Raw genomic sequence first — 8778 nt, 5'->3', positions numbered from 1 at the left:
GTGAATATGATGGACAAAGGATGTTGAAGATGGAGACGTTCATGGATGTATGTGAAGGAAGGTTTGGGAATGCTAAAGATGAAGAAGGTGAGATGGAGGCAGATGATCCTCTGTGGCAATTGCTAAAGGGAGCACCCAAAAGAAGAATGCTTTGAAGATTCTCAAAAACAGCAAAAATAGGCCCAAAAATTAATATATAATCAAACATTATAAGATATAAAGAGTAATGGCGTTGATCTTAAAGGGCTGAACATTTAAGACTTAGAACTATTTGACTTGATGTGATTGTTTTTGAGGTTGTAGCCCTTTTTCCAGATTATTCTCTGTCATAAAAAGAGCTTTGTGGTAGGTGGGACTTGGACTCAAAAAACAACTTAAATGCAGTTTCTTAAACAGCGTAAAAAAGGCTAATATAAGGAGCAGGGAATCTAAAACCCAGGAAACACCGCACGGGGAGGACACAACAAAGGCCAAGGGGAGACTCGGACACTAAATGCTGGGACCATAAATAACTAAAAAGATGAGGGTAACTAACAAAATGGGCCAGAGGAGGAGTTAAACTAAACACAAGAGACAGAGATCAACAATCACCATAATAAGAGACATAACTGAGAACAAGAAACACAGAGACAAAACTGGAGGAACAGAACGGGAACACAAGCTGGAGATAACTACATACTTCAGAACAAAGACACACAGCGACCCCACCCAAACATAACCTAAGAAACAGAAGTAGAAGGCAAATACAAACCGACATGCTGGATAATAAATGACATCAACGAAAATAGAAACATTATGACTGGGACCATGAAATACTCTCTCTTTCATTAATCAGCTCATCAGCTCTCATAATTATCTTGTGGCTGACGGTTATTTCACATTTACAGATTTAGATGCTGGAAAACTTTCGCAGTTCCTGGAGTCAAGCTCCACAGTAAGGGTGAGAGCTGCAGGCGTCCTTGTTCATCCAACCCTCCATATGTTTAAGAGATGAAGGAAACCTTTCAGAAAACGGCTAAGTGCTCCTTTATGAGGAAAGACAGTCTCCCACGTGTTCCTCAAGGGAGCATTTTAGCTTAATCATGAAATACCAGCAAGGTGGAAAAGTCATGTATTAACCTTTTTCCAAAACCAGGACCACTTGTAACCACAAACCCACGTCCAGCATTTCCCAGCCTTGTCCACTGAATAGCGGTGGGTGACCTCATGAGCAGAAGGCTGTTGTCCCTGTCCAGCAACACCTCATGAACCGGTTTCCACATCCTGCTGCTGTTGGCTGATTGCGCTGTCCAGCGAGTCCTCTCTGAGCCCACAGAGTCTGCTCCATTTCCGTCAACAGTTTCAGGCAGATTACATGACAAATGGCGAGGAGCTGCTGTAGCCCTCATTACAAAGCGTTAGTGTCAGAGAGCAGGAGAGCCTCGGAAATGACTTGAGATTGTTATGATATAAAAGCAAGAGCAAGATTTGATATTATCTTTATTCACCTAAGGGTGGGTGGAAGTGAAAAAGACAGCTTGTAATTATTCACGACTGCTCGCTTTGGGTAAAAACAAAAATGCACTGAAACAGTCTGACGACATGTGACGGCCGCAAAAGGAATGAGAGCAACAGCTAATTTCTTCTAAATGCGACTTCCCTTTTTCTCTTTTTTTTTTTGGTGCAACATTTCATATGGACTTTGGTGTTGCATGAGCGGGCATAATGTGATTTCTTCCCAGAGTTTACCTCATCGGACGGCTACCAGCGAACTGGAAACATGACTACTTCATAGGCGATTCATCATCATGTCAAATAGCGCACATGCAGTTTTCTTTACAGAAAGAAACATTCGCCTGTTGCCAGGCGTCTGGACACGTGTTCGCGGTCCTCGTCAGCTTTGACAGTCTAATGAAAATAAAACAGCATGGCCCTCAGGACCCCTCAGCAAGTCCTCAACAAAATTTTCCACCAACAGAGCAGAAGAAAAATAAATGTTATCTTTCCACTGTAGCCATACACTTGGCCACAGTCGTTTCACTCAGTAGCACCATGGTGAATTTATTCCATTATGTTGCCGTGTGTGTGTGCCTTTCAGTTGTGTTTGTGTGCGAATCTGTGCGCACGTGCATGCTTTCAGAGGTCTGAGTTTATCAGCCCTGCTGACTGAGTTTCTCTCAGGCCGGAGATAAAGCTCTGCAGCCTCGGGGCTCAAAGCCTCTGTCTTGCTACAGGACACAAAGTGGTTGTGATTCAGTGAGAAAAACGAAGCACGCAGGGTAAGCTTAATGGCAACAGAGATAGGTAAACGGCAGGACATTGTGCATGTATGAGTGTTTTCTTCATGCGTTTACACATGTAGAGCTCCGTGTGTGTTTTTGTGTGTGGACTTCAGTCACAAATTACTGTTGCTTAAAGGTGGAGCGGCAGAGATTAGAGAGGAGAGAAAAAGAGGATCCTCTGGTATTTTGGGGGGGATTTGCACCCGGCGCTTTCGCTAAGCAATTCTCTCATTCTTCATTCAGAGTTGCTCTTCCGGCCGATGAATGTCATTTGATTCTTAAAGCCAGCTCCACACTCATATCATCAAGGATAATTTGCCTTTCAGAAGTCCTTGTGAGGCTGTTGTTACTTGGACTATACAGCTTTTTTATTTCTTATTTTTAAACTGTGTCGGTTCAGGACACTTTTTGTCAAAGGTATTTTTGGGTCCATTTGCAGAGCTGGGCAGAGCAGGCACAAACTTTACCTAAGTAGAAGAAAAAGTAGAAATCGAAATATCTTCTTGATTTTGAGGTGATGTAAGTGGTAACCCTAGACCACAGTGAGAAGCTCAGTCATTCAGGAAGGAAGGAGAGTAGAGCAGATGCTCCTCCTCATTGAAACGAGCCAGTTAAGGTGGTCCAGGTGTCTGATTAGGATGCCTTCTTGATGCCTCTTAGCTGAGTTTGTTTCAGGCATGTTCTAACCAGCAGGAGCTCCCAGGGCAGACCCAGGAGTTGATGGAGACAGAGATATCTCTCAAATGGCTTGGAAAAGCCCATCTGTCCTCCAGGACCAGCTGGAGGAGGTAATCAGGGAGAATATGTCCGCTGAGACTGTGATCCACGCAACCCAGATGCACATTTGTGGAAGGAAATGGATGGATGGAGTGTCCACTTTGCAGTGTTGGGAAGGTTACTTTTAAAATGTATTCCACTACAGATTACATGCCCCAAAATGTATTTTGTATTCCGTTATGTTACTCAATAAGAATACATAACACCGGTACATGTATTCCGTTACTCCCCAACACTGCCACTTGGATGTTTTGGAATGCTGACAATCACAATCTATGTTGTGGAACGACAAATTATTATAGCTTAGCCTAAGTTGCATTCACAGACTGTACGAATGCATTGCATAGATACAGGTAGCTAGTAATTAGTGTTAACATTAATAAAGTACTGACACTTCACTGGCCAGAACTACAGACACTTGTTTCCACCACTGAAAAAAAAATAGCCATCCATAAGACAAAATATCAAGTTACTATATGAAAATCTTGATTAAATAACTCAAAAATTCAAGTTATTTTTATGTCATTTGAGCTAGCAAGTCAAAATTTTGAGATGATAACCAGAAATATCAACTTATGGATGGCAAAAAAATGTTTCCCTTGAAAAGTTCTTGTTTGGTTTGTACAATAAACAGCAGAGGTTATCAGACTTAATGCTTTAAAACGGGTGTGACAAGGAAGGAGTCGACACAAGAGATTTGCCTTTTGTTATAAATAATATTTTATTAACGTAAACACCAAAGGGGGTCGATGCCAGGTGGAGTGGAAGAGAGAGTGAGCCTGGAAATCCCAGGTGAGCTGCATCAGCTGACAACCTTCCCATATCATCCAATTACAGGCTGCGATTTCTTTGTGGGAGGGCGCCACAGGTACCGGCAGCATAAACAAGAAGAGGGATACAGTGACTCAATTTAGCATCAACAAATTGCTCAAATAGGCAGTGTAGTAAACATGTTTATTTCTGCTGTGAACTTGGCTCTTTCATAATGGGTCTATGTGGCTAGACTCGATTTTTTGGCATTTATGCATCAGCTTTATTTTTCAGCCTCAGAGGTTGCTGCTTGATGATAACAGATCTGGGAACAGCAAGCTACCTCTAATGTATGAATGCTTTAAACAATAAATATTAATTTATTTGTATTTATTGACGTAAAAACAAAACTTAGGCAGCACAAAACCATCCAAATACGTTTCACAGCATGCATGTGTTAAATACATTGTGCAAAAGAGAAGAGCAAGGGAAAACGGTATAACATCCAAAAACATCGCACATAAACCTCCATTATCCATATAACTGGTAAATATATCAATGGTAAGAATGGCAATGAGTGCATAACTTGGAAGTTTTGGTCTGGTAGCTTCGGTGTAAACACCCCTAATGTACTTTGAATTGGCGTAAAGCTTTGTTGGAGGTTGGTTCCCTCTTTCTTGGCTAGAGAGTATCGTCACTGATTTCTAGAATCGATTTGATTCCGGTTCACAAGGTCCCGAATCAATTCGATCCACGATTCGATTCGAATCGGGGAAAATTTGCCTCAGACAGTCAGAAATATTATAATTCAGATCATGCATCAGTACATTTCCATATTTGGTACCACTTTACAATAAGGCTCCCCTTATAGATGCTAATAAATAGTTTATAGCTATATTATTAATTAATCTGTAAATGCTTTATAAACCATTATTAATGGTTTATTATGCATTAGTTAAGGGTGAGAAAGAGGAAAAAAACTGACCGGTTTCTTGCCAAATAGTGAGCCAAATGTGTTCACCTATATATTTCATCTAGAGTTGCTATATTAAACATTTCAGACTAAGTTACTATCCTGTAAGCACAATCAGCATTTGTAAACATATTTTTTATCATATAAAATTGTACTTCAGAAATGCATTATAAATATCCACAACTATCAATCGGAGCTTTGTTGTAAAGTGTAAAGCATAAAACCATTTATTAATGAATAATAAATATTTATAAATGCCAAATGGGAGCCTTATTGTAAAGTGTAAAGCATGACACCATTTATTTATGACTAATAAACATTTATAAATGCCAAATGGGAGCCTTATTGTAAAGTGTAAAGCATAACACCATTTATTAATGACTACTAAACATAAATGACAAAAGAGAGTTTTGTTGTAAAGTTTAAAACATGTCAACATTTATTAAGGACTAATAAACATTTATAAATGCCAAATGGGAGCCTTATTGTAAAGTGTAAAGCATAACACCATTTATTAATGACTACTAAACATTTATAAATGACAAAAGATAGCTTTGTCGTAAAGTTTAAAACATGTCAACATTTATTAATCACTAATAAACATTTATAATTGCCAAATGGGAGCCTTATTGTAAAGTGTAAAGCATAACACCATTTATTAATGACTACTAAACATTTATAAATGACAAAAGATAGCTTTGTCGTAAAGTTTAAAACATGTCAACATTTATTAATCACTAATAAACATTTATAATTGCCAAATGGGAGCCTTATTGTAAAGTGTAAAGCATAACACCATTTATTAATGACTACTAAACATTTATAAATGACAAAAGATAGCTTTGTCGTAAAGTTTAAAACATGTCAACATTTATTAATCACTAATAAACATTTATAATTGCCAAATGGGAGCCTTATTGTAAAGTGTAAAGCATAATACCATTTATTAATGACTACTAAACATTTATAAATGACAAAAGATAGCTTTGTCGTAAAGTTTAAAACATGTCAACATTTATTAAGGACTAATAAACATTTATAAATGCCAAATGGGAGCCTTATTGTAAAGTGTAAAGCATAACACCATTTATTAATGACTACTAAACATTTATAAATGACAAAAGATAGCTTTGTCGTAAAGTTTAAAACGTGTCAACATTTATTAATCACTAATAAACATTTATAATTGCCAAATGGGAGCCTTATTGTAAAGTGTAAAGCATAACACCATTTATTAATGACTACTAAACATTTATAAATGACAAAAGATAGCTTTGTCGTAAAGTTTAAAACATGTCAACATTTATTAATCACTAATAAACATTTATAATTGCCAAATGGGAGCCTTATTGTAAAGTGTAAAGCATAACACCATTTATTAATGACTACTAAACATTTATAAATGACAAAAGATAGCTTTGTCGTAAAGTTTAAAACATGTCAACATTTATTAAGGACTAATAAACATTTATAAATGCCAAATGGGAGCCTTATTGTAAAGTGTAAAGCATAACACCATTTATTAATGACTACTAAACATTTATAAATGACAAAAGATAGCTTTGTCGTAAAGTTTAAAACATGTCAACATTTATTAATCACTAATAAACATTTATAATTGCCTAAAGTGAGTCTTAAATGTATAATGTCACCATTTATAACACTTAGACCTAAATTACAATCAGTGCTTGAAATAACATTTAACTACTGTCAAAAATGGCAATGTATTGTAAGAGTAACACATGTAACATTAAATGTGTTTTTTAAAACACCAAACAGTCACCCACTCCAAAAAAAGTTCATGCCAGACTGGTTCAAACTGGAAATATTTTTTGTATGTCCTTAAATAAGCGTCCCAGTGGTCCATCAGGGTGTCGCGAACCAAGCCAAGATGACCACTCAAGAACCATCAGGTGTTCCTCCAGCAACTTCTCAGTGCGATTTCCTTAGTCTACGGACATGTCCTTTGATGGTCATCCAAGCCCTTTCGATATGCTGTGTATGACTGCCAGATTGAGGATCTACAAACCACCTGCTGTGATTTACAGTGTAATGTCTGTACCCTATGTTTGTCAAAACATTCTTGTAGGCTCTCCACTCATCACTGATAATGGCACTACCCAACTTAGCATGCTGTCTGATCAGAGGAACAAGGTGGCGCCTTGATCGTTTTTCAACAAGTTTTAACACGAGCCTTCGCCTTTTGTCTTTAATTCCCATCATTCCAAATACCCATTTCTTCCTTTTCCATGCATTTCCAAAGCGTCCACGTGCATACTGAAAACAAAAAGAATAAAATTAAACAGAATATCTACAAAGAAACATTCAAAAAGATGGTTGCTTCTACTAATTTTTTTTACTTATGGTAAAGGTTTCCATGTTTAGAGGACACATTCAGATCTGCATTGATTCTAACAAACCTGTCTGAGAGTTTACCAACCTTTCGCTGATGACGGAGACAGCTTTCATCTATAACCACAAATTCTCTGTCACCACCAAGACGGTGTCCATTGTTTATTCTGTGTCTTTTAATTGCACGTATACAAACATGTCGAATGTGTCTTGCCATGCTACTTAGTGTTCTGGAGCTGCCAGCCACTTCATCATCGATCATATCTATTTGTCTGAGCCTGAGCCCTTGTGAAAATCTGTGATAGAAATTGAGGCAATTATTACTTACTGAGGCCCTAATTTTATTTCACAAGTCTCGTATTGGTGTTCAATTATGAAAGGTGCATTGCTATTAATGTCTACATCTACATATACCTGTAAATGAACTTCATCCAACTGAAAAGAGATGTTTTTGATTTCTCAAAGAGGGAGCCAGTTCTAATTGTTCTGGAAACTTTCCTATGACTTGCTCTTTTGCAGCACCTGAGAACATACAAATGAGTTAAGTAAAGAAATGGACCCTTAAACAAGAGCATTAATTGAAAAGATAATCACAAAATTAAGTATGAAGAAAATAATAATGAAAAGAGGTTAATGCTCCCTCTTGCATTGATAACCGAAATATTTTGTTATATTTACTACATGCACTACATTATCATGCATTATACATACCACATATATTGGTCTTTCTTCACCACGGAAATCATTTTCATCTTATGGTGACAAACAGGACATCTAAGCTTCTTTTTTAGCAGGTGTTTCTTCTGCAGCCATTTAATGAGCCTTAGTGCCTTATATTTAGTTTGTTTTCCTTCTATTCTGGCGCGCAATCTCATTCCCAGAGACATTCTGGTGGGAAAAAATGAGTAATTTATTTTATTATCACCTCGAAACACCGTAAAATACTCTATGGGAGTCTAGTGCAAATCGGTTCAGAGTTAAAGAACTTCACATGCTATATAAAACAAGCCCTATAATCAAAAATAGTCCCACGCAAAAAAGAGGATTGTCTCACCTGTTATAATGTATCTCCGACTTTGTTATGTAGATCTAACCCGCTGGATTCATGCTAAAGAAATATGTCCTGCCGCCAAAGGGAGGGAAAACAAATTTAATTTAAACGCAGAGGAGCTTATACAACCATCCAATCACAGTTAACTTTATTAAGGAAAGCCCCTCCTCTCAGAGCGCGACAGGCAGTGGAGCGCTCTGGAAGGTCAAGCCAAAGGGGCACGAACAGACACACTGAAGGCGCTCGTTCAAGTTGCTGCACCATGGATGGAGCAGAAGATAAAAATTTGTGTGCGTCTGCGACTTACACAGTTAGCACACGTTCGAAGAGATACAAAAAGCAGAGACTGGATGATCTAGATTGCACTAAGCCAACGACGTCAGCAGTTAGACATGAAGGTGAGTATAATGCTAGCTAGCTAGCTAGCTACCGAGCCATTTGGCTGCTAGCTACAGTGGCTAACTAACATCACATAACATGTGAATAGCTCTATTACTATTGGTTATTCCAAACGATTGATATCACTTAGTTGTATATTTTTTAGTTTTGTTTATGTGCATCATTAAATTTATATTAAACACCCTGGTAAGGCAGTACACATAAGAATTATTTGC

At 37.7% G+C, this 8778-nt stretch overlaps 1 pseudogene; it reads right to left on the bottom strand.

The window, feature by feature from the left end:
• Positions 1-6575: 6575 nt before the first annotated feature.
• LOC146628662 (uncharacterized) lies at positions 6576-8000 on the bottom strand (annotated as a pseudogene).
• Between the last annotated feature and the right edge of the window lie 778 nt (positions 8001-8778).

Source organism: Diplotaxodon limnothrissa, linkage group LG7, assembly GCF_057381915.1.
Source record: "Diplotaxodon limnothrissa isolate DT_005_m linkage group LG7, D_limnothrissa_male_GT1.1, whole genome shotgun sequence".
NCBI lineage: Eukaryota > Metazoa > Chordata > Actinopteri > Cichliformes > Cichlidae > Diplotaxodon > Diplotaxodon limnothrissa.
The sequence above is the reverse complement of the archived record's forward strand: the minus strand, read 5'-3'. Positions and strand labels throughout refer to the sequence as shown.